Source organism: Pecten maximus, chromosome 12, assembly GCF_902652985.1.
Source record: "Pecten maximus chromosome 12, xPecMax1.1, whole genome shotgun sequence".
In the NCBI taxonomy this organism is placed as follows: Eukaryota; Metazoa; Mollusca; class Bivalvia; order Pectinida; family Pectinidae; genus Pecten; species Pecten maximus.
Window position 1 is genome coordinate 36,848,359 of NC_047026.1, and position 26,969 is coordinate 36,875,327.

General features: G+C 36.2%; 1 protein-coding gene across 2 annotated transcripts in view; it reads right to left on the reverse strand.

Moving 5' to 3' along the window:
• LOC117339363 (sex peptide receptor-like) overlaps positions 1 to 26,969 on the reverse strand; it is a 70,595-nt gene that overhangs the window by 35,106 nt on the left and 8,520 nt on the right. For both annotated transcript variants that reach the window (XM_033900910.1, XM_033900906.1), the window contains exon 2: positions 21,943 to 22,048. The gene's annotated coding sequence lies outside the window, so the exon portion shown is untranslated. The remainder of the gene's footprint in view (positions 1 to 21,942; positions 22,049 to 26,969) is intronic.

The following is a 26,969-nucleotide window of genomic DNA, read 5'->3' on the forward strand; positions in this document are numbered from 1 at the left end:
AGTAAATTCGCAAGTTGTTCCAAAGTAGTACAGCGTCGTCAGCGACCAATGCCATTTTCAGAAAAAAACATGAAAATAAGTTGAATAATTATTCATAAGAGTTCTAATATTTTGGTTTACATAGTTGACATTAAGGGGAACTGCTTAATTAAACGAACTTTATCTTCTGAAACATAACAAAAATGACCAATTGAAACGAAAATTCTTACTTTTCCGAATTTTGGACCTATAAACGCAAGGTTTTCATGACGAAAAAAGGGACGCTTTAGAAAAAGAAATCACTGCTTGTATATCATGTCTTAGTTTATGACTGTTCCATCATGCTTTGGTGTGAGATTATCATCCGCTTATGTAAAATAGTAAAATAGTAATAACAAAAGATTGTTTGTGCAACAGTTGCGTGATACTGGACAGGGAAAACATGTCCAGGCCGTCACTGCTTATAGGGTTATGATACTGTTCACCTCACCTGACAAGAGCATGCGATATTAACGGCGGTATACCCCCGTTATCGAGCTATTAGTAAACCGTTAACTCACCCCTATAGACATGACACACGCTATCGCTCAGCACGGTATCTATATTCCTGTTAGATTACATGGATAAATTAATTCTATTTTTCTTTATTAATGTTTGTTTGCTTAGTGACATTTCTTTTGAAAACGAATATATTGTTTTTATGATGCTGTAAACAGCAAGTTCCATTGATATATACATCACTCGACCCTTCACATACATTATATTTAGCAATCATATCAACATGAAAATTTCCGAAGTAAAATAATAGTATTGCACGATAAGTAAAATAGTTCCATTATTGTCACAAGCAACGCGACCATGCTGCAATGTATAACTACTAAGCTTTGGGCACAGAATATTTAACTTAAACATGCGATACGTTAACATCTTAGCGCACAGAAAGCCTTCACCCATGATTTCGGTGCGTTAACACCGGCATACATACAGATACAAACAGAAAAAAATCCTTTTATCGAAATAGCTGACAGATGCGATTTTGGCCCTCATTTTATCTATATTGGGTTAGAATTACTCTTTCGTTTGCATGTCGGTATTCTCTGTTTAATCATTTTCTAACAAAAGAAGTGATTATCCAGAACCGGTGCCATAATTTATCTACATGTAGGCGTTGTATGTAGAGTAAAGTCAATTCTCGGGGACTCGATGTGTATCAACAGATGTTACATCCAGAAATCCCAACGGATTGTAAAAAGACATAGCATAGCACCTTTCAATACGAGTGTAGTAATATATATACATTTACGAAATACAACACGAATATGTAAAGCCTTCTCACACATCCGTAAAGCAATTATTGTAGGTTGAATAGCATATACCAACGCATGTGGTTTTAAAACAACCGACAGATGAATTATATACCATATATAGCTATCTTACTAATACATTAGAAACAGAACGTCTGGCTCTGATTTAGGACGTAGACTATTTCTTATATAATGATCATTTCTCTGTCATACAGACATTCCATTATCGAGTCTGCTTTCTAATTTAAAGCAGCGTCCCTAAATACAGTATTTAATATCCTTTAAAGCTAGCTGTTCCATTAAGGAATTACATTTGCCAGTAAATCATACATACTCTATGCGTATAGTGTTTCTACTGCAGCAGTTACTGTGGAATAGTGATGTATCACGTGATATTATGTTCAATCTCCGGTGATGTTTGATCGGATTATCAACAGGCGTTTGCGACAACATTTTATTGCTATTGCAGCGCCTTTTCTTATTTGTAGTGCAGCTTGTGTCACAATGGAATGAAATTGTAAAACATATCTATTTCAAGTTGCATCATGTCTGTACAACCTGTAATGATTGTTCCGTGGTGTATTGATCAGATTAACATTGGATTGGCTGTGTGGAGATGCAGTGGTGCTACTGATGTGCCGTTCTCTGTCAGATTAAAACAAACAAACCGGGAATTATACATCCGTTGGATACTTTAATACCAGGTACAAAAATGGAGTTCGAATGAAAACCAAACTGTTTACGTTAATGTTCGCCGTGTCTGTCAGTTCTAGGCTAACACAATGTTGCTAAACGTGATATCACTGTGAAGATGTTAAATACTTTTATATTGAGCTGTGTTTTCTACCGTTAGACTGATTATTGTTCCAGTTGCAAAGTTGAAATAGACATTTGATTATAATCCTCAATTAGCTATAAAACCGAACAACACAGCCATGTATACATCGTCAGTGGTAAAATGCAATAACTTTACTATATTTTAGTATATAAACTCTGAATCATATTCAGTAAAACGTCTGTATAATTATATATATACTAAAATGTCTGTATAATTATATATATATACTAAAATGTCTGTATAATTATATACAGTAACACGTCCGTATAATTAGATACAGTAAAACGTCTGTATAATTATATATATACTAATATGTCTGTATAATTACATACAGTCACAAGTCTGTATAATAAGATACAGTAAAACGTCTGTATAATTATATATATACTAATATGTCTGTATAATTGCATACAGTCACACGTCCGTAAAATTATATACAGTAAAACGTCTGTATAATTGTATATATACAGTAAACGTCTGTGAAATTATATACAGTAAAACGTCTGTATAATTGTATATATACAGTAAACGTCTGTGTAACTATGGCCCCAGAGCATACAGCACTTGCTGGTCGGTGATTGGCTGTTTACTTTTCTTCACTTGAATTTTTTTTTCCATTATCGCCATTTTGTTTTTACGCATACAGCACTAAATCTAAAAAATTAAGCTATTTCGAAGCCCACCCTCATTCCACTCTTTTTACAAGTAATACGGTTTTGTGTAATTCTGCTAAATATCCACTAATGATGTACATTGTCATTCAGTTTGTATTTTGTTCTATGTCGGTGTAATTCTGTCGAATACCCACCTAAGATGATTGTCTTACGATTTGTATTTTGGCGTAATTCTGTCGAATACCCACCTAAGGATGTAAATTGTCATACAATTTGTATTTTGTTCTAATACTGATGCGGAATTAGCCATCTTATGATGAGTTTTTCAAAATATTTCTGATGGTAATAATTTTCATGTTTCTATAATAAATTATAATCTTGTATAAGATGGCCTTTTCAATTCAATCATTGGTTTTAGTTTTATGTAGAGCATGCATAAAATTATATCCAGTACAACGTCTGTATAATTATATACAGTAAAACGTCCTTATTATTATATACTGTAAACGTGGTTATTTTCGCGGGGGGTTGATTTCGCGATTTCGATATGTAAACTATACGCGTTTGGGTAGTTTTCGCGATCAATCGACCTTCGTTTGTAGTTCGAGATTATGCAAATTGATATCAAAACGCGCATGGGGAGAATTTTCGCGATTAAAATGACGTGCAATTAGCGTAAATTCCCCCGTCGCGTAAATGTATACGATTACAGTACAGTACAATGTCTGTATACTGTAAATCACTTATAATTCGCGAGTACTTAATTTCGCGAACTCACCTAGTTTGACTTATTCGCGAATACATAATTTCGCGAATTCTGGTCTCAAAATTACTTCAAATTCGCGAATGACGCTAACAGGTCGGCGATATTTCCATGTTGGTAGCCATTTTGTTTATGAAAGTCATGTGACGGTACAAGAAAGTCATGTGATTCAATCATGTGGTATACAGTAAAACGCCTATATACTCACAATTGTATTGACAGTAAAAGGAATGTAGATAAAATTGTGATTTTGGGGATTTATTGTTAGGACGGCAAACACAGAGTCATTTAGATGCTTTGAGACTTACACAGAAAAAGGGAAGGTTTACTCGTCCTACAATAAAACAAGAACCAATAATATATGCACAAGTAATAAAATCATCACGTGTGAGACTACATTACGAAAAATTTTTTAGTTGCATATTAATTTTACAAAGAACACGTGTTTAAAGATGATGATATTCAATGTGGTATATTGTAACAATCGATATAATAACAACTGATGTCCTAAACAATGACAATTACGAAAGGACAATAATACAAAATTACTAAAAGGTACTAACAGAACTCTTTCACTCCTTTAGGAAGGAGACAAGGGAGTCTCGACCAGAGGTGGAATATTCTTAAGTTGCTAAAACACGAGTGTTTTGAAGATTAAGTATATTACCCGAGAGTTTCAAGACCACTTCCGTGGGGGTTAATGCACATTTTTCTCTTACTCTGTTTACACTCTTAGTATCTCATAGGCGTTTAGCATCAATGCAATGGAGTGTTGATGTAACGTGATTGAATTGTCGTTGTGACGTCATGGTATGGTCGCGGTGACGTAATAGAATTGTTGACGCAACGAAATGGAATTGTTGAGAACTTGCAGAGGGCACATGTATCTTGTCTCAATCCAGAGTGAGATTAATAGAATATTTCACCCCCTTGGGGGTGAGACAGGGTAATTTCAACCCGCGGGGAAGATTCTCAATTTGTTGTTTACAAAGTATCGCTGTAGGCCTAGTTAGCATACGGGGTAGGTTTTTCGTTGATAAAAAATGTAATAAACAGTGCTGCGCACTCGTGAAAAAAATCAAAATATTAGCCCCAGTCGTAAAATATATTTGGTATTACTGAAGACACTGTTATACATCCTCTATTTATTACATTTTTACCAGTGAAATATCAAAAATTATTCATTCTATAAAAGTGATATTTTTCACCAGTGAAAAATATCACTTTTGCTGATTTGACCAATCAAATTAATGATTAGAAAATACCAAAATAATTGACCAATCAGAAAGCCCGATATATATGTCAGCACCTGGACAGGGGAAACTACTTTTTTTGTTTACATTAGACCTAGTTAGCATACGGGGTAGGTTTTTCGTTGATAAAAAAATGTAATAAACAGAATTTCTAACAGTGTCTTCAGTAATACCAAATATATTTCACTCGTGTGGCTAATATTTTGATATTTTTCACTCGTGCTGCGCACTCGTGAAAAATATCAAAATATTAGCCCCACTCGTGAAATATATTTGGTATTACTGAAGACACTGTTAGATATCCTCTATGTACTGTTGCCGTGACGTCATGGTATTGTTTACGTGGCGAAATGCAATTGTTGAGAACGTTAAAAGGGCACTTGTAGCTTGTCTTTTCCCAAGGTTGAGATAAGAAAATATCACCCCGGTAAAACTGCGGATAACCCTGCCCAGGGTAAGAGACTAATATAATATATCATGGGTCTGTTCGGTGGACATGGATATCTCAACCCGAGTGTAAGAGTTTGGCCAGTCAGCACGAGGCTTGTCGAGTGTTGGCCAGCCAAACACTTCCACAAAATAAAAGAAGCAATGTTATTTGCAATTCATAATATGTTTAGATAAGGAGAAAGCCACTATGAAGTGATAGTTGATTTTTAAGCAAGCATATATAGCATGTATAGTATGTAAGCAATATGTTTTCCATGTTTTACGTCTAGTAGAAGCCTTACAAAACAATTGTTCCGTGACATCTAGACAAAAAACCTTGTTATTGAACATATTGTAAGTCTGTCAATCCCTCCATCTGTCCATATTCAGCATGTAATGTTATACATGGTGTCGACCTCAGATCACCAGACGAAGGTCAGATGGCACAGCCTCCAGAGGTTAGGTGTCAGCCCAACTCATAAGTATGGTAATACAAAGATGAGTATTTTGTAACGAACGTCGGTAAGGATTTCTATATTTGCATTACTAATAATTCCTGACAGACTTTACATTGCCGAATACAAGATTAACACAATGTCGAACATTTTACATTCATAGCTTCGGCTAACAGCCAATATGATGTCAGTCAAATGTCCCGTTCAAATATCATTGAAGCAAAAATAAGACGTAGCGATTGTTAATAAGACTGTGATTGGTAATACCACCGTTGTGGCAATATTCAATGATAATTCAAAGATAATTAAAGATACATGACTGCTTAATAAACACGTCTATATATATTATTTTGATAATGTAAATGGCATTTCAAAAAGAAAAATCATGAATTTGATTTGGCAAGTGAATACCAACATGAAAAAGTGTGACGAGAAAAGCTGCGGGGTATCAACTAAAATTAACAATACAGTCATAAACAATTGTATTAGTTTTATACAGGTGGAAACATATAATAGTTTAACTAAGTAACTAAGTGAACTATGTTCAAAACGGAATGTATATGCTACTACAAATAAAATAATATCTGAATTCTGTACGTATGATTTCATCATCAACACTGCAGTTATGATGATCCAAATATTTTGATATCATATTCAAACATTTGCACAGGAACACAGTTGTGATTAACGCCTACGAAGGAATGAGACTACATCGAAATCAATCAGCTGTGTTATGTTGTTGTGAACTAGGATTTGAACCGTCGTTTCACTATCCTAGGGGCTGACCTCGGGGATCGCCAAAGTTAGCAGTCCATTTCTGATAATTAAACGCATTGTGGAATGATTCCTACAGCTTTCCTGTTTGGTACTAAAAAATTAAATGAAATTCAGGTTAGTCAGAAGGTAGACTTTGAACCTTACCAATAGAAGGATTGTTGACCAATGACTATCAAACTTATGAGTAAAAATTGTCTCAAACGCAAAAATTCAATAACAAAACAGAAAAGCACCCCTTATACAAAGACATATTCAAGCTTTGAATGCCAACTGCATTACATGAAAATAACAGGAACAAAGCCAGCGGTTCATGTTTATGTTCCTGTTATATGTAATGTGTGTTCATATGGCCTATAATCTGAATCGGAATTCCGTTTAATGTTTATGTCTACACACTACATTGCCAACTTTTACGAAAAAAATACAATTTCGATCTAAAATTAGTTAAAGTAAATAGCCAAGTACCTCTGACATGTTGAATTTAATGGAAGAGCCCATAGCCTGGAATCCCTTTTCAGCGGCGACGAAAACATTTCTCGCGCTTTCCTCTGGAACATAGACTTTGAAATAATGACCGTAGAAAACAACTCGCGTAAAAAAGAATTCATCAGGAATGAATTCAAATCGTTTGCACTATTATTGTCTAAAAGTGCTGTAAAACCACAACGTGAATAACTGTTGACTGTACTTTATGTATATGGTAATTTGACGAGAATAAAAAAAATGTATAACTCGAAACCGAACGGTTTATATAGTGAAACGGAAATACAGATATAGTTATCTGATATAGCTTCACATTATTACAACGGTGTTGATTATTACACCAAAAAGGCGAGGATTCAGTGCTGCTGACGATGTGATACCGTTCGGCGATACGATTCACACTCTGTCATCATCAATAACCAATTTTGATAAATTTCTCAGTAGAGACATTAATTTCATTAAACGTTACATGGTTCGATTAAGTCGTTTGTAGTTCAAATGGACATGTGTTTTATCAATAATGTCTATTGCTGTCGGTGTAAAGAAATAATATAACAGTGTTATTTATAAATATGGATTATACTGATTTTTTGTTCCTTTAAATTACAATACACATTAAATATATCCACATCCATGTCATGATATAGAGATCAGTCTGACTAAGCTTGGTCACGTTTTTGATTTCAAACAAATACTTACGTTTTATCAACGTTTCTAAAACACATGAATGGGGCATGTTAGGATGAATTGTCGGGGCATAAGTTGGGATATTGGTCTGGTAATTAGGTTGTTTAATTGATACAATTCTTGTCTGACCCTAATCCACACTCTAGAAAAAATACGAAGACGTTGGTTAATTGTTAGCTTTAAAGGATCATCATAAAATTGATGATCTCCTGTACTTGGCAAAACATCAGTCTAACTTAAATGAATTTGAAAAACTATAGGAGATTATATAAATGACAAACATGATAACAAAAGCACCGCTCCCTACACAATGATAGGTATACACAGCAGAACCAAAATGACAAAATGAAGTTAACTGTATTGCACAGCTGCCTTTGTCCTTCTAGGACCCGTCAGTGATGCTAAAGAGCATACAGTGTTGATACCTTTTGCGAATACAATATAAGTCTAAAGATAAAATAAAGATTTGGAGGTTCATTAGCCATCAGTGCGAGTGCGATATATAGGTTACGGCACCAGCAGCAGAAAAGTCCACAAGCAGTACAAACGCTCTCAAGAAATGTACGAAAGAAACATTAACTATTGAACAATAATTATTTTGCAAAACCACAGAAATGGTTACCTGTCCTAGAGAATGGCCAATAGAATCCATTCATTATCAGCTGGTAATTCGTCGTCCTTCATGTTTAAGTAAATACGTCGTATTTATTTGAAATTGTTTCATTTCATATATAATTTGTGCCATTTTATCCTTGGTAATTGCATTAAACGATTTATACTAGTTATAACTAGGATTGATTGTGGTATTATCTGTACAGCGACCTTTTGCGTTGAATTCGGCAACGTCGACGTTGTTTGAACGTTTGTAATAACGACTTATATATAGCACACACAAGTCTGATGACAATATAAAAGAAAGAAAAGCAACCAGAGTTTTCCAGATGAAACCTGACTTTTTCATCTCAAACATAAACTCCGATACACTATCGTGTCTAGTTAACTTGATAAAGATTGGAATGTCTCCATCGTCTAACCTAATGGTTTATGAGCAACTTTTCTTAGTGGTCAGGCTTACCACAGATATTGTACGGGTATTTCTCTTCCCGGCTTATATCACATATAACAAGTATTTTACTACATATCTATCTCCCGTATGTCCATTGGCTATGATGAACTGGAATTACAGCTCCGGCCTATCAACCTGTCTGGACTCAGGAGACGCTCCAGATACAGCGATAACAAGTGTGTAGGACAATTCGTGAACTGCCCCTATCTGTGAGATCGACAGACGGCAGTGTTTACAGCCCAGAACAGTATCTCTTAGGTAACTTACACTGTTAAACAGCCTACATCATCAGTCGAAATCTAACGGCATGTCGTTTGTCATTCATTGCGCCAGTAATCCGTTTTTAGCAAATTGATTTAAATGATAAGATATGTCTATATGAATATAAAGTAATTCTGCCATTGTTTAGTTATCTGCGGTTTACATCTACAGTGAGGAACATCATGTATTTCCTGGTAATAAATCCTACTTAGTACTCTGCTAATCAGTTCCACATCAAAACAATTCCTAATTTACATTAATTCAAATTGTACACAAATTGTACAAATGTAGATGTGCCTATTTCATTTTCATTTACAAGTGAACATCAAACATGATTGAAATGAAACAAAAAGAAAAATGAAAAGTTCTTTTTTTTTTAAATACGAAAGTATATCATCTGCGACAATGGTAGATTCATATTATCTTATTTTACTGGCAAAAATCGTCATCATTGAACATACCAAATAGAAACCAAACATCTTCACTACAAATCTGATAAGGTAGGCGCAAGCGAGGTCAATCAGTCTTCTCGAATGCGACAGAATAGCCCGGCTACGTAGAAGCAAATCGTAAATTATACGTTTCCTTGCTGATATTTTAGAGCACATAACAAGGAGACCATCTGCGACCTCCGTGTTTCTGGTATTTAATCAAAGATGTACAGCTGATGACAGAAGCTCCTCATGGTTGTCATGATATACTACCCTGGGGCATATATGGCACTATTTTGTTCAACTCCTTGATTTCGTAAATAAATATACTGCTTGATGAGGTGACGTTCTCAAAACTGATGTTGATTGGAAAGGCATTTAAGGAGAGATGTAGATATATCGATATGGCAAGCAAAGATAATTATAACTGTCCATCTACTAATGGCATTTACATTACTTATCTTAAGTATTCATGTGTTTTCTTTGCATCACTTTGCTATGAGATCAGTAAACTTCATAAATAGGAATTTCCGCATAACGACCATTTAATTATCAAATAGACGTTCTTGGTGAAAACGACCTTACGGGGTATGACTACAGTACTAGATTGTAGGTCTGCCCTTTTGCATTGCCGATCCCCATTTAATCGCCCGTTCTACAGAGCTAATAGTAGTTTCTGTAATTTAAGAGCAGGCAACATCAACTGAGTGGCAGGAACATTCCCAATCTAGTATTAAAACAAGTCAGTCTATTATACAACAGTCAATTAAGTTCATTATCTTACATATCACCATGATGTATTTTATTGCAAGATATTATTTTTATCAATTTATCTCAGATTAATTAAATTTCTCATTTCATAGTCCTATAGATTAATGTACAATTTCATTACAAATTAACTGAAATATGAGCCATAACTTGATGGTTAGAAACTTCCGATAACAGTAACATAAAGCATGTGTTGTTAATGCATAGAAGCCTGCCAGTATCATTTAACGTAAAATACTTATATACATAATGCAAAATACGAAATAATTCCATTATGAAAAATGATGTTGTAATTTGATTTTGAAAGTGCCCTAGTCCAACTGATTTATGTGGCAGCTATTATGAGGGCCATGCAAAAATTATAAGGCATAATTGTATATATTCAGAAACTATTGAGGTAGCGATTTAGAATATGTACCATCACACCCACATCCTGACAACTATATGCGGGATTTTTTATAAAATGGAGGTACGTTCATCGTCCGTTGATTACTTGCGTCTTGATGTACAATCCCTTACATAAGGAATGCAATCCTGATTCAAATCGATACATCGTCCGAGACGTATGTAACGTTACAGAGCGTTACGGTATCATCTCACTTCAAATCATCATGTCTGCGCGTGCCGCCTTTAATAACAAAGTAACTTACTGCTAGTAACGTAGATATTCTCATTTACATCAATTCCGTTTTGACAGGTACTGTACATGTCGTTCAATATTCTTTACGGTCTTCCAGAAGGAGTTCAGACATAACCATAAAGGACTGACTTAGTGCTAAAATATGCTATAAGAAGTACCGTTGTAAAATTTGAGCTTCATTCGCCCTTTTAAATTGATTTAAGTGTATAATTTGACTTAGTACAAAGAGAAATATCAACAGTTTTTACAAATAATATTACACTGGTCCTGCATATTTGGCTATTTTTTTTACTGTTATGTGGCATTTGATAGACTTAATGTCGGGTTTTCCTGACTGGGAACACTTTATCCAAAACACTTGTACTTTCTAATTTTCTACGGAACCCATTTTCTACAATAATAAAATATCCGTTTATGCGTGGCCAGGTCATCAAGCTGAGAATGCTTGAATGGTTAGGACACTGAAACCGTTGTCATCTTTCCCTCTCTCTCAAGACTGATATTTAATACAGATCATTACGTTTTTATTCATTGCTTTGCCAATCCGTGTATATAACAGAGTTACGTCTCCATCAATATGTTGTACAGATGATATTAAATATAATCGAAAACGTCACAGATAATACATTTCGTTCGGCGGATGGTTGTCTGATTCTTCATTTTATACAGTTGTCTTCCACGTCTAATCATAATACCAAAACAAAACCGAAATGGTGGGTGCTTCGGTTTGTTTTTAGGAAATTCGTCCTGTAATATTTCAGATACAATGCATGTACTTTAATTAGCATCTAGTGCTTATTGTAGATGTGTAGATAACAACACAGCGAAGGCATATGGTCAAAATGGACGTCCTGTGCCAAGTGCACGGGGTGGAAGTGGTCTTCCTGTGTCCAGTCCACACTGTGGAAGCCGACTTCCTGTGTCCAGTCCACACTGTGGAAGCCGACTTCCTGTGTCCAGTCCACACTGTGGAAGCCGACTTCCTGTGTCCATTCCACACTGTGGAAGCCGACGTCCTGTGTCCAGTCCACACTGTGGAAGCCGACTTCCTGTGTCCATTCCACACTGTGGAAGCGGGCTTCCTGTGCCCATTCCACTCGATGAAAGCGGGTCTCCTGTGCCCAGTCTACTCGATGGAAGCCGGCTTCCTGTGCCCAGTCCACAGGGTGGAAGCCGGCTTCCTGTGCCCAGTCCACTCGATGGAAGCGGGCCTCCTGTGCCCAGTCCATATGGTGGAAGAGGGCTTACTGTGCCCAGTCCACTCGATGAAAGCGGGCTTACTGTGTCCAGTCCACAGGGTCAAAATGGGCTCCGTGTGTTCAGTCTACATGATGGATTTCTTTTGTTTAGTCCACACACTTGGCGACATGTGTCCAGTCAAAACACTGGGCTACCTGTGTCCGGCCCGCACGCATAAAAAAGTAACAGAAATGAAGAATGTTGCACTAATGACTATATTGGTACATTTTTTATTATATAGATTAAGCACCTTGTTAATTATTGTATAATAGTACTGACATGTGTACGTCAGTTTTCCTTCCCATCAAACTCAGTGATATGGTTGAACTATGTATAATATCGTTTATGATTTCATTTCTGAATCCGAAAACATTAACACGCCCAGGATTTTTTTCAGCCAATGTAAATCAGTCCGCTAGCTCAATCTACTTCTTCGCCATACAGCTTGACGTTTCCTGTTTTATACAATGTGAAAGGTTCGTATATTTCCCTGTTTTTGTGTGCCGAGTACTGAAGTCTGCTCTGTAGATCTGTTGGCAAACTCTTCAGAGCCTGTAATTTAATCAATAACAACGAAAGATTCGACACGTAACAAATTAATTTTTTTTTTTTTCAATGTGTTCGACCATGGAACATGTCCAATTACTCTGTTCCATCATGTATGCCCTCTAAGACACTGGGCGGTACATCAGCCAGAGGTTGATCGACGACCCGACAAGCCTATACACATCCTCCAAGACTTATTCACGCCGTCATTCAATGATGAACCTAGACACTAAAGCCCAACCGAGTTCTTTAATAATCAAAAGAAGAAAAAAAATGCTTCGCGTAAGATTAATTTGGATCTCAAAGCAAATATATATCATATTATATTAACATGTTTGTTAATTTGATTGTATATTTCAGTACTGTGCCAATCAGCTTGATAGATTTGTTTCTTTAATTCTTGCCATTTGTCAATGTTTCATAAAAATAACAATATTGTTGTTTTAACAGAAAATTAGAAGTCTTAACACAATACAGCAAGGATTGTGTTGTTTTAACATGTTCAGCTTCTGTTAAATTGAAAGTAAAGTTGTAGAAAGGTAAATTGATTAGAAATGAACAGATACGTGATCCCCCGTGTAAATTTCTGTGAAGTCCCGTAAATCCCTGTGTAGTCCCGTAATCCCCCGTGTAGTCCGTGATCCTCTGTGTAGTCCCGTAATCCCCTGTGTAGTCCCGTAATCCCCTGTGTAGTTCCGTAATCCCCCGTGTAGTCCGTGATCCTCTGTGTAGTCCCGTAATCCTCTGTGTAGTCCCGTAATCCCCTGTGTAGTCCCGTAATCCCCTGTGTAGTCCCGTAAATCCCTGTGTAGTCCCGTAAATCCCTTTGTGATCCCGTTATCTCCTGTATAGTCCGTAATCCCCCGTGTAGTCCCGTAATCCCATGTGTAGTCCCGTAATCCTCTGTGTAGTCCGTAATCCCCCGTGTAGTCCCGTAATCCCCTGTGTAGTCCGTGATCCCCTACTTAGTTCCGTAATCCCCCGTGTAGTCCGAGATCCTCTGTGTAGTTCCGTAATCCCCGTGTAGTCCGTGATCCTCTGTGTAGTTCCGTAATCCCCCGTGTAGTCCGAGAACCCTTTGTGTAGTCCCGTAATCCCCCGTGTAGTCGTGATCCTCTGTGTAGTCCCGTAATCCCCTGTATAGTCCCGTAATCCCCCGTGTAGTCCCGTAATCCCCTGTGTAGTTCCGTAATCCCCTGTGTAGTCCCGTAATCCTCTGTGTAGTCCCGTAATCCTCTGTGTAGTCCCGTAATCCTCTGTGTAGTCCCGTAATCCCCTGTGTAGTCCCGTAATCCCCTGTGTAGTTCCGTAATCCCCTGTGTAGTCCCGTAATCCTCTGTGTAGTCCCGTAATCCCCCGTGTAGTCCCGTAATCCCCTGTGTAGTCCCGTAATCCTCTGTGTATTCCCATAATCCCCTGTGTAGTCCCGTAATCCTCTGTGAAGTCCCGTAATCCCCTGTGTAGTCCCGTAATCCCAAGTGTAGTCCTGTTATTCCCTGTGTAGACCCGTAATCCCCTGTGTAGTCCCGTAATCCTCTGTGTAGTCCCGTAATCCCATGTGTAGTCCTGTAATCCCCAGTGTAGTCCTGTTATTCCCTGAGTAATCCTATAAATCTCTGTATAGTCCCGTAATCCCCTGTGTAGTCCCGTAATCCCCTGTGTAGTCCCGTAATCCTCTGTGTAGTCCCGTAATTCCCTCTGTAGTCCCGTAATTTCCCGTGTAGTCCCGTAATCCCCTGTGTAGTCCCGTAATCCCCTGTGTAGTCCCGTACTCCCCTGTGCAGTCCGTAGAGTCATGGCTAATCCCGATTACATCTTAGGTTTCATAACGTTTTATTCAACACATCAGCAGACCAAAGACCGATTTTATTGTGAAATAACCTTTTACCTTTATACAGAAGCATAGAGGCTACTCATACATATGTTTGCTAATGCTTTCATTTTCTAATTTTTATGTGAGCTTTGAATATCAATACACCTTTGGCTATATTTGGAACAATTTGTTTGTCAAAATTTTGTTGTCACGCTGTCATAAACCTGTAATGATTTCTTTGTTAAAAGCAACATTGATTTGGTTAGGGATTGCGTAACGTCCTTTCAACAGTTGAGGTCATTCCAAGACGGGGTAAAAGGAAGTAATTATGCTGTATGTTATCAGATTAGACATGTTACGTCAATTATAGTACCATGTTCATGTCTATGATAAATAATCCAGTGTACTTGTGTACTGGAGAACCTTCCTGGTTGTTCGTATTTGGCGTACTTTTGTTAATGTGACCCACGGCATTACAGTATAATAACTGTGTACTTACGACGTCAAAGATGCAAGGTGTTGTAACAACCCTGTTCTCGTACACATTCATCATCAACCCGCAAACCTATATCATTGTCAAGTCTATAAAACAAGTATTCTATGAATATTTAAAAATCACAATCCCTATCCATAGCATGCCCACATGTAGTTCAAAACACTTTCAGGAGGGAAAATCAATACTTTCGTTTAACTTACATATCCAAATGAGACCTCAGGGCATATTCTATGACCGTGGTTTTTGCAATGATTTGTATCCTTCGAATTGGAAAACAAGTGTTAGCTGTTCCGATTATAGCTATATTTTAAGAATTTGTTTCCTGTCCGACAGGAAGTTCCAATGTTGTTCTAATATTTTAACATACCACAAAAACGGAGAGTACCAGCATTTAAACGGAAACGTACTTCTAAAACACATCAACACATTAAGATTAAGAATTTATTCACATTGATTCCATTGACAAAGAACAAAGAGAATAAGATCAGGTATTCGACGTCAGTTAGGTTCTTCTTCTCCATCGACGACTGCCGCCAGGCACAATCTATGTCCGGGATAAGTCACAGTCTCAAAATGAAAACTAGGATGATGACAACGAGACGTCTGACTTTATATCGCACGTGAAGGTGGTATGTGTCAGAATGAGGTCTATGTATTTGATTATAAACCTATCTCATGGTCTATCATGTCCAAAGTCAATTCCAACTTGGGACAAATAAAATCGTGTGTTTACAGCTGGAATACACCTTAGATAATCCAATTTTGTATCGCCTTCTATCCGGTCTGGAATAGCTATGGTGACTGTTTCGTGCCATTTTCGCTTATTGAGGTTGAAAACGCAAAAAAAAAAAAAAAAAAAAATCATATTCAATTTTCACTTTTACACACAATAAACAACAACAAACAAAACAAAAACAGAAAAACAAACAAACAAACAAAATAACAACAATAAACAAACAAGAGAAAAGTAACAAAAAACAAAGCCAAACATACACATGAAAAAGGGACAAGGCACAAATCAGCCACCCGATATAACAAGTATTGATTGTCCTAAATGAATTAGTGACAGTAAGGCGAGTAATTTGTGATTTAAAAAGATAATTTTACAAAGAATAGACCACTCGGATTTAAATCGTCTGCAATAATGATACACCCCAAGTTTCCTATTACTTTGGAGAGTGATAAATCTCAATCATTTTTGATATAACACACTATACAGGATATCATTGATTTCGTATGCGTCCTCTGATTGAGTTAGAGATGGGACCAATGCTATCATTTATGATGTTTGTATTGGAGAAAGTCAAATCAATGTTCAATTGTGTATCAAAGATAGCATGTTCATCAGTCTAAAGATCGGTTATTTGAGCATGTTTACATTCATAGGCTTTACTTGGAAGAATAAACTACGAATGTAGCTTAGTACATACTATAATAACATATTACACACAGGCAATATTCCTTCACGTGAAATTGTTCACGTGAATTTCACGTGAAAAGGACAAAAAAGTGAAATTCACGTGAAATTTTTCTCGTGAATTTCACATGAATTTCACATGAAAAATTTCACGTGAAATTCACGTGAAGAAATATTGCCTGTGTATGATGAGTACATTTTAGAATATATTTTTGTAGGTTTCATTATATATACTCAAATGAATTAATCAATTACTGTTCTGTGGTGAATTAACACTGTTACAATGTATATGCACATGCTGAATGGGACCTAATCTTGCCGGCTAATGATACAGGCAGCATTCGGTTGGTCTACTAAGTTAAATAAGTAAAGATAGCCTTACACATGAACATCACATAAAACTCGCCTTACAAAACGTATTACACAGTGAACAAATGGTTTAATCTATGTAAAATCAAATAGTCATTTAACTTGTATAGATAAATCGTAAAGATTAGTTTAACGTTCGTTCTCCCATTATATATGGATACTGTTGTAAATGTGTGTCTGATGTTGGTAACATCTTGGGACACGGCGGTCAATAGATGGTTATCTACGTACTTTTCCTCTAGCTGCTATCGGATAGGGACATTTGATGATGCACAGATTTGCATTGTCTGGCGTATTTCCATTTGAATGTCTGAATCGACATATTCCTAGTCGAAAATTAAACGGTTTTGCATGACAATTGTCTACTCTTCCATAAAACCTTCATTTGGTTCATTCCTACTATTCTCTAAATTTTCAGTCTGAAGGTGACGTTACAAAATCCAATGTCTAAAAGGATAATACTTGCATGTACATAGTCAAACTATCTAGCCGATACAACGCGAACAAATAAGTCTTAATATAGATTCATACGGATATATTAGAACAAGCACAAGGACAGTAATATCGGGCACTCCTGAGGAAAGGAATATGGTCTCCTTCATCGGCATAACCCGACATCAACACTCATGTAAAATTCAGGTAATTATATGTTCTAAATATCGATACCGTGTGGGAGGGACGACCGCCGCACCACTTACGTCTACACGCGTGGCAAAGAACATTTTAAAGTTAGATGATTATATCGACAATTACTGCCAGCAATCGACATCTACTAAGTAATCGTGAGTCATTGAATATACAATTTAACTGTTTAATTATGAAAATGAAATTTCTCATTAAATGCACATTAGGATTAAATGAAATATAAGTTTAATCTTCATTAAATACACTATACAATTTAATACTGTTAAAATGTTATGATTTAACCTACTGACGTAAAATCCTAAATGAAGCGAAAGCAGTGCTTTACTGCAATTTCGCTCAAGTCACTTATTTTTTTATATACTTTGTGTGAGATAACATTATCGTTAGCAATTATTAACGACACCAGCAGAGAATAGTTGAATTATGTGGCGTTGCTATTTATATGCCAACAACTTAACTTTTAGTGTGAAGTTTAACAAACAAAAGGTGACGTTTCTGATTCTCGCCCTTTGACACAGATTGTTTTTTTATCTATGTTTCTGTCGCTTGAACACAATGATTCTGGTAAAAGAGTATTCTCATTAAAAATCGCCATATTACATTGTACAATTGCAAATACTTACATTTAACTCGTCCAATATCCCATGAAATTTTATGATATTCAGGCATGTTCGTGACAAATATTCATGTAATATTCGACGTAAGACCAATATTTCACCTCGGAATAAAAACTAGGTATTCCCCTGAAAAGTTTAGCGCTGACCATTGATATTTTTATGGTCGCCGGCTTGACGTTTACGGAAGAATAACGTTATATACGGCAACGTGATGTGATATACGGCAGCATGGTGTTATATAAGGCAACATGATGTTATATACATCTGTACATATATGGCTGTATGATATTTCATTATATGATTGGTATGTAACACTATCACTCATTAGTCCTAATGAGATCACATGACATCAAATATTTCCTTGGAAATACCTCATTACATCACCGAGGGGTTAATGTAATATTTGTCAGGTCCGTGGAATCTTATAATGACCACTGTTAAAAATAGAAATTATGCTATCAGTCCTGAAATTTATTGTAGCAGAGGCCAATATAATATTCCACGGACCAGGCGAAAACGTTATATTGACCTCCAGGTGATTAATGAAGCATTTAAAGGGTCTTACTTAGTTTTATTTTTGATTTTATATTTACATAAATCATACAATAAAGTAAATCCAGACTTTAATTTAGTTTCGGGCAATTCATGGTTTTACGGACCTGCCCTGAACTATATCGCCCTCGGGGAATATTGTGAAGGTTCGGTCCTTAAAACCAAGTCTGTATTTGTTTAATATACGACATCATGTCGTTATATATGGTAACACGGTGTAATGAACGACAACAAAACGTTATATACGACAACATGATGTTATATATCGCCACATGGTGTTAAAACGACAGCATGGTGTTATATACGACAACATGATGTTATATATCGCCACAAGGTGTTAAAACGACAGCATGTTGTTATATACGGCAACATGATGTTATATATCGCCACATGGTGTTAAAACGACAGCATGGTGTTATATACGGCAACATGATGTTATAAACGTCAACATGATGTTATAAACATGTTATAAACGTCAACATAATGTTATAAACATGTTATAAACGTCAACATGATGTTATAAACATGTTATAAACGTCAACATGATGTTATAAACATGTTATAAACGTCAACATGATGTTATAAACATGTTATAAACGTCAACATGGTGTTATATATGGCAGTGTGATGTTATATATGACAGTGTGATGTTATATACGGCAATATGATATTATATATGGCAGTGTGATGTTATATATGGCAGTGTGATGTTATATATGGCATATGGCAGTGTGATGTTATATATGACAGTGTGATGTTATATACGGCAATATGATATTATATATGACAGTGTGATGTTATATATGGCAGTGTGATGTTATATATGGCATATGACAGTGTGATGTTATATATGGCATATGGCAGTGTGATGTTATATATGGCAGTATGATGTTATATACGGCAATATGATATTATATATGACAGTGTGATGTTATATATGGCAGTGTGATGTTATATATGGCATATGGCAGTGTGATGTTATATATGGCATATGGCAGTGTGATGTTATATATGACAGTGTGATGTTATATATGGCAGTGTGATGTTATATATGGCAGTGTGATGTTATATACGGCAATATGATATTATATATGACAGTGTGATGTTATATATGGCAGTGTGATGTTATATATGGCAGTGTGATGTTATATACGGCAATATGATATTATATATGACAGTGTGATGTTATATATGGCAGTGTGATATTATATATGAGAGTGTGATTTTATATATGACAATATGGAGACGTTATACATGTATACACTAGAATGACAGCGGGAAAGTTCATCATGGTGATCGTAGCTTCTGCTGTTACTTTATCTAGATCTATTTGTATAAATGTCCTTGCATATATCATGAAAAGATGTTTTATTTATATATGTACAACATGTTTATTCAACACTTTCTTGCTTCACTCCAGATATCTGTAATGTAGCTACAAAAGGGACCATCAATCAAACATATCCTTACTGGTGAGAATTCTTACAATTTAACAATAGTGGTGTATAGCAACTTTTAATCATATTGCTACGCATGACAAGTGTTAATACAACATAATAACAATAGATTGTGTTCCTGTCTTCATCACATTTACCGGAGTCATTAGGGAAATTCACACCATCAATGCTTTGTTGTTTAAGACGTCCGTTTTTACTGTATCGTAATGGCTGAGAATCTTGAAGTGACAATGACTTAGAGCACGAACAATGATATGACGTCACTTTTGATCAATATTCGAGAAAAATCCATTTTCTCAACACATAAATCAATTCTGTGCTGTACAGTGATAATTATATGATGCTGTGGATATAGTTGGTTATTTCCCTAAGCGCAGCACAAAATAAAGGCCGGACGCTAATGAAGCCGAAAAGGATCGTATTACTTTTGACATCCAGAAAACAGCATCGGCATTTTAACAACAGCGTCAAGTCAATTTCAAATGTATCTGCTTGCGTCATTTGGAATGGATAAGCTCAAGCTAAAAGCCTATCTTGGATTCAAAAATGTAATGCACTCGCATGTAATACCAGTAGTCTTTGAGCGCACCGCGTTGCATGGCACAAGACCAAAAACATCTTTCTCTTTTTTTTTTATTACATCATATTATCTCGAGAACAAGATATGATTACCTTGATGAATAGAAAATTAATGAGGATAGTGAATGAACTTAATTTAGCTCAGCAGGTTGTCATGCTTGATTGAGGAAATAGGTGTGTGGTTGTTTGAATGGTAACGACTCTAACAATATGAGTAATGACTGGGCTAGATATACTAGTTCGTTCGCAATAGCGATTGCGTTTCAAGTTAACATAACAAAATATAAAGTTACTACATGGACACGATATTCTAAAAAAGCATAATAAACCTGTCCCTAGTTGATGTTTTATTTAATATATCAGCATTATCCTCTCAGAGTTATAGAGGAGGCAAGGTAATACTGAATCAAAGCATTTAAATCAGATTAATAATAACAAGTTATTCATAAAAAAATATTGGAACTTTTGTTTGGTCGTTAATGTTTAAAATCGCATCAAAACATACGGGTCATTTAAGGATAATACCCCCTTGAATGGGACTAATTTAGGACTGTCGTTACTCTGATTGATAACAAGTACAGACATTGAGAAATATGAGAATGAAGCCAGCATATACATTTTAATGAAAGGTAATACATCAACGAGATGAAATTATGACTGATTTAAACAGGAATATGCTATTGTACGTGTAATGTGCTAATTTACGGAAGTATTTTCCTTTATAATTATTAATATGATTAAGATTGCATTTGAATACATCGATAATTTGATCCTGAAGGATGCCTATTGGTACTACCTCTATATTTGGTACGTAACCTTTTGCGGGGCTGTTTTTAGTATAGATTTTCTGTGTTGGTGTTTATTCTTTTCTTTTATTAATTGGTAGTTATTCGGTAAACAAATTTGGTCTATGGAAATAGATGTACCACAAATTACTTAATTTACTAATTGAGAATATATGCAGCGGCCACTGCTATTGCGCTGCAAAATGGGCGTTTTTTTATTTCATGACACACACACACACACACACACACACACACACACACACACACACACACATATATATATATATATATATATATTCATTACATTTTTACCAGTGAAATATCAAAAATTATTCATTCTATAAAAGTGATAGTTTACACTAGTAAAAAATATCACTTTTGCTGATTTGACCAATCAAATTAATGATTAGAAAATACCAAAATAATTGACCAATCAGAATATCTAACAGTGTCTTCAGTAATACCAAATATATTTCACTCGTGTGGCTAATATTTTGATATTCCCACTCGTGAAAAATAAGTTAATATTCGTGAAAAATATCAAAATATTAGCCCCACTCGTGAAATATAATTGGTGTTACTGAAGACACTGTTAGATATCCTCTATATATGCATCAGTAACAAGACAATTGTCAGTGACTGAGATTATCAGAGAGTCAGTAATCAAAACGGTACTTACTATTTGATGGATTCCTTTGAATGTATAACCGGTTTAGTCTCTGTAGTTCCTCTGTGACATGGTGTCCTTGTGATGGTATTATTGGTGATACTTGTATCGATCCTTGCTGAAATAGTAAACAGACATTGATGCATATTATTGCCTGTAGTGGAAAATTCAGTAGTGCTATGAACTGCATGGTCAGCATGTCATAAAACAATGTGCTTTACATGACGCTGGACGAGAAACATGTTACAGATGGCGTAACTGACAACATACAATCTAAATCGCAACCTTTGACCTGTATTGAGGCTCTGGTAATGGTAAATTATACTATACAATTGAAGTAGAAAATCTATCAAGGACATACTAATTCAAATGTCTCAATGAAGAATGAATATGTAACATGAACAATGTGTTCGAAGTGTTTACGTCGGTATGTACATTGAAAACTATAATATACTGCATCACTTACAATCATGTCAATATCCAAAACATTCTAATGGACATGATATGTAAGAGGGATACACACTTAAGGGGACATTTTGTATTTGTAACAATTTGAATTCGAACTACGTCAACATTTTTCTAGTATCTCGAATTTAAAGAAAAGACATCATGTACGGACTACGCGGATGGCGGGTGTGAAACGTCCATTGAGTCAGTGAACAGTTAAAGCCATCCTCAAGACTTTGGAAGATTATTTTTATGTTAACGTTTGTTGAGCAAGGGAATTTTACTTTTCCTTTTAAATGTAAATATAGAAAGATGCGTACTGCACCAGCAATGAGTATAGTGGACTTCATGATATCGGTGGGAAATATTCCATTTCTCTAGATGTTATGACGTTAGACTTGCTCGATGTCCAGTGATATGTTCAGTGGTTCCGTGTTTCAAAAGTCCGGCTCCAGTTTTCTTACGTGACATCATCTGGAAGTGATTTTGATTTGCATGCCTGGTGTCGTCGAACTGAGCTCTACCATTCTTTCGAAAAACATAATCTTATATATTTTTTTCTAATGTAAACCTTTATTTGTACATAGTCCGCCCATTAATGTGGAGATATAGTAACAATATCTGTAGTAGCTGATCATATTAAAAAAGACCTTTGATTACCGTATCAGCTATATGTACGCCACCTTACCGCTGGTGTTTCCTTGTCTATGAAATGAAACGCCAAAGATTGCGAATATAAAGTAATGTTTTTTCGTTGCTAAGCATGCATTTTGTGTTGATATGATCGTTATTGCCATTCTGTAGTTAGATAAAACATACATGTAATGGTATTAAGCGAAGGACGAATGTTCTGTGGTATCCACTTTTTTAACAGATAAAAGGCAGTTTTCATACATTTTTCAGGCTAAGTCGTTTAAAGGTGGTATACGGCTAACGGTGCTGTAGTATGTATTATAACTATATTACACAACGGTGTGAATCGTGTGAGCTTGGTCATTGGAACCATTCTACACTAATTAAACTGATGTGGGATCGCGATGGGGGATCGCGATGGGGTAGTCTTGTAAGAACATTTCTGAAGTTATATTTACAAAATTAGTCGCAACTGATTAACCAACACAAATATACGGTGACCGATGTATACGGGCATTATCATATAAAACATAAAGTTTGAACAAAATGTCAAAGTGAGGTTCGTCCACTAAGGAGACAGCTCGCACACGGCAAGCTTATAGTGCAATGCGCCTTACACACTTGAAAGGTTAAACTGTTTACTTAGGGAGGTCTGTCAAAGTTTACTGTAGTTTAATAAAGACGTATGAGCCAGACAATCAGATGGGAAGTGTGAACGGAAGAGCGATATAACACAATGCCATACTAATATAGTCCCGTATGGCTAAAAAGGTCGACAATACTAGGCATTTACATAGCATTTTATTTTAACAAGAAACATTCAGCAAATTATTTCCAACAGAGAAATGGTAAACCGCAAAAAGGAAGAGAAAGACGAAAAAACACGTACTCAAGGACAAACTGCAACAGAGGTCCTGAAATAAACATCCGTAGAAAACGGGAACCGGAAGTGCTCTCAGTCACCTTGTCACGTGTAACGAATTGACAGGCTAAGGCGTAATAAAAGGTCACTTGCGGAATGATGAGTAGCTACTTGTAAATACACTGGGAAATCTCCTACCAGCAAAGCTGGAAATTCATATACCATGTATGTTCTGTCACAATCTCCACTAATTGTACTACATTGTATGCTTATTTTATAATATTAATCATAATTTCCTTTTCAGTAAATCAATGTTTGACGTGGTTTTAACATTTTTTATATAATTTCAAACAATATAGGATATCACCGTACTTCAATCTTCCCCTGACCTCGGCAGTATATCCTCAGGACAGATTCTCGATTCCCCAATCAGTTAATTAGAGGTTTCACGATATTGCATACCAACACAGCGATGCCATTACGATCATGATTATCCAATTTGATGTATTATCCACGTTGACTGTGACATATTGGGGGTACTGACTACTCGATAAATGTACTCTCACCAACCGATTTATTCATTATGGAGGCTGATTATTAATGGCAAAGGTCACTGTATAGCATCATTAATCACCTCATGCTGCCAGTCCCGTTTAACTAGCCATATTAGGCGTGATGTGTTACCATGGGCAGACAATGTCTTGTTCGTGTAAACATAGACGCTCGGATTGTCTAGTCTCTCCAGTCTATCAGATCTACTGTGTCAATAAAAGAGATAAACTGTCAACAATCACCAGTTAGTGTAACATATTGGTGTTCTAGTCGGATTCGACGTAATCTCTCAATTTTTATTTCGTTTACACATTACTAGATAAAACACATCTGTATCTTTTTTTCTATTGTACAGCGTTTGCAGCACTATGGAGACAATGTTTTGTGGTATACAGACATGCAGTCATGTCGGCAGTATAAAATGGGAAGGGTAACAGATACAGTTTGGTTGTATTGTCTGGACGACGAAACAGATGTACAGGAAGGCGCTAAAAGCATCAGAACACTTATACTATATTCTGTGATATTGGTAATCAATACCAATGATACATAAATCCAAGCTAGGTTTTAAATGTTGATTTGGATGCTTACAATGAAAATTATACAAATATGAAGCATGGCGTCTGACGGATAGTAGGACGAGACAAATTTAAGCAAAGGTAATATAATTTAGCAAATATATACAAAACTGGTTCCGCCAAATGCGATAAATAAAGGACACATTTTTGCTATCTGCGTTGCAATATGTATCATATATGTATGTATGGACTCGGTAAATCACAATCAGTAAATGACGTTTAAGTTTCGGTGACTGTACCCTGTCACGTCGGACATAAAACCAGCCACGAGTGTATGTACAGTGAAGTGTTACTTGAACGAGAGATTGAAATGATACAGACATTTTCGTCCTGTATACTATAAGTACAATGAAGTAGCAAACAGTTTTGACTACTTAGCAGATACATTGATTCGGCTATTTTGTGCAAAAGTCGATTCGGCAAAGCTCTTTGTTTATAACCTGATAGCATATGTGCGAAAGTCTATCGGCATCTCGTCATACTTTAGACCTGGCTTGTGGCGTCGCATCCAGATGGTCTTCTTCAACTGTTGTTTGACAATATTGCTTCCTCTGTCAATCTCTTTTGATTTTACGAAGTCAACATTATGACTATGTTAGACGGCATGATCTGTGATTGCCGGGTTATTTATATAAGGCCCTGGTTGTTTTAGATCTGATCTTCTAAATGCCCGCCTTCTCGGGCTTTATCTTCTTTCTGGTATCGTCGACGACAGGCTAAAGTTCTTCTCCCGGTCTGTCAGATATAAATGTATGCCGTGTCGCAGTTTCTGCATCAGATTATGTTATATACACATTCCGCAACTTCCTCTTTTGGTGTTTTATTCTTAGGTTGTACAAGGATGTCTTTATGGAGTTGCATTGCTTTTGGTTTTTACTTTTTATCTTAAAGGGTCATATGGATATCGGCGTCAAGGAGACACCTGTAGAACTGATGAAACGGGTCAGACGATTTATTTTTTTCGAATTTTCAGGGGCCCAACTTTTAGTTGCGATGGCTGCAATGCAATATATCCTCTGGATGGTTCCGGATAACCCCTTTATGTACGGGGTGACCACTTATTCCTTCATCTTGTTTCTTTGCGTTAATATCATTTTCTTGGTGTTCCTTTTTCAGTTGCTACCTACCTTCATCTGGGTAGTTCAACACGTACAGCAGAGTACCATATGCAGATAGAAAGATGATGTAGGATTTTATCCCATAACTACGCTTGTTTCACAACTGATATGGCACGTGATAAAATGTGTAGCAGTGTGTTATTGTTTTTGTTTACACACCGCAGTGTGTAACCACTTTCTAAGCCTCCGATTGGTCATTTGTGACACTCAACAAATCTGATTGGCTAACCTCTTGCCTTTGACCAGGGACTTTTTTTACTACTCTCACTCATTCTTTTTTCCCGTCCGTCAACAACATCAACATGGACACGTTTTGTGGATTTGTCGGTGCTCAACATTAGAGGGTTGTCCTCGTGGAAATGTCGATTCATTTGTGGTTTGAGTCGTACCCCGATAGCCATGAATGAAATATCAAAACAATGAACAAAATACAAAATGGTTAAATCGCTGTATCTTATCGTAGTCATTTGAATGAAACGGTTGCGGCATCTAACGTAGGCCTAAGCCTAGAGCTTCCCTTTTAGTTGGGTGTCATTCGGTACGGATATTGTACCAACAGGAAAAAACATCAACGAATAATTAAACACTTTCTTATCATTCCACTTACTTTTATTACGAATATATTGATCCCAAACACAAAAATGTAAACAATCATATCGGAACATTTGTCTCATGTCAGTAAACTGATGATATTTCGTTTAAACACACTGACAAACGTAAAATACATATTGATCAGCACTCCAGTGCGGTTTCCGAAATATTTGTTGTCATGCACGGTGTCTTGAATGCATAAATCTCAGAATGAGCATATACCATCACAATAAACAGTAATAGCATACCTACGAAATC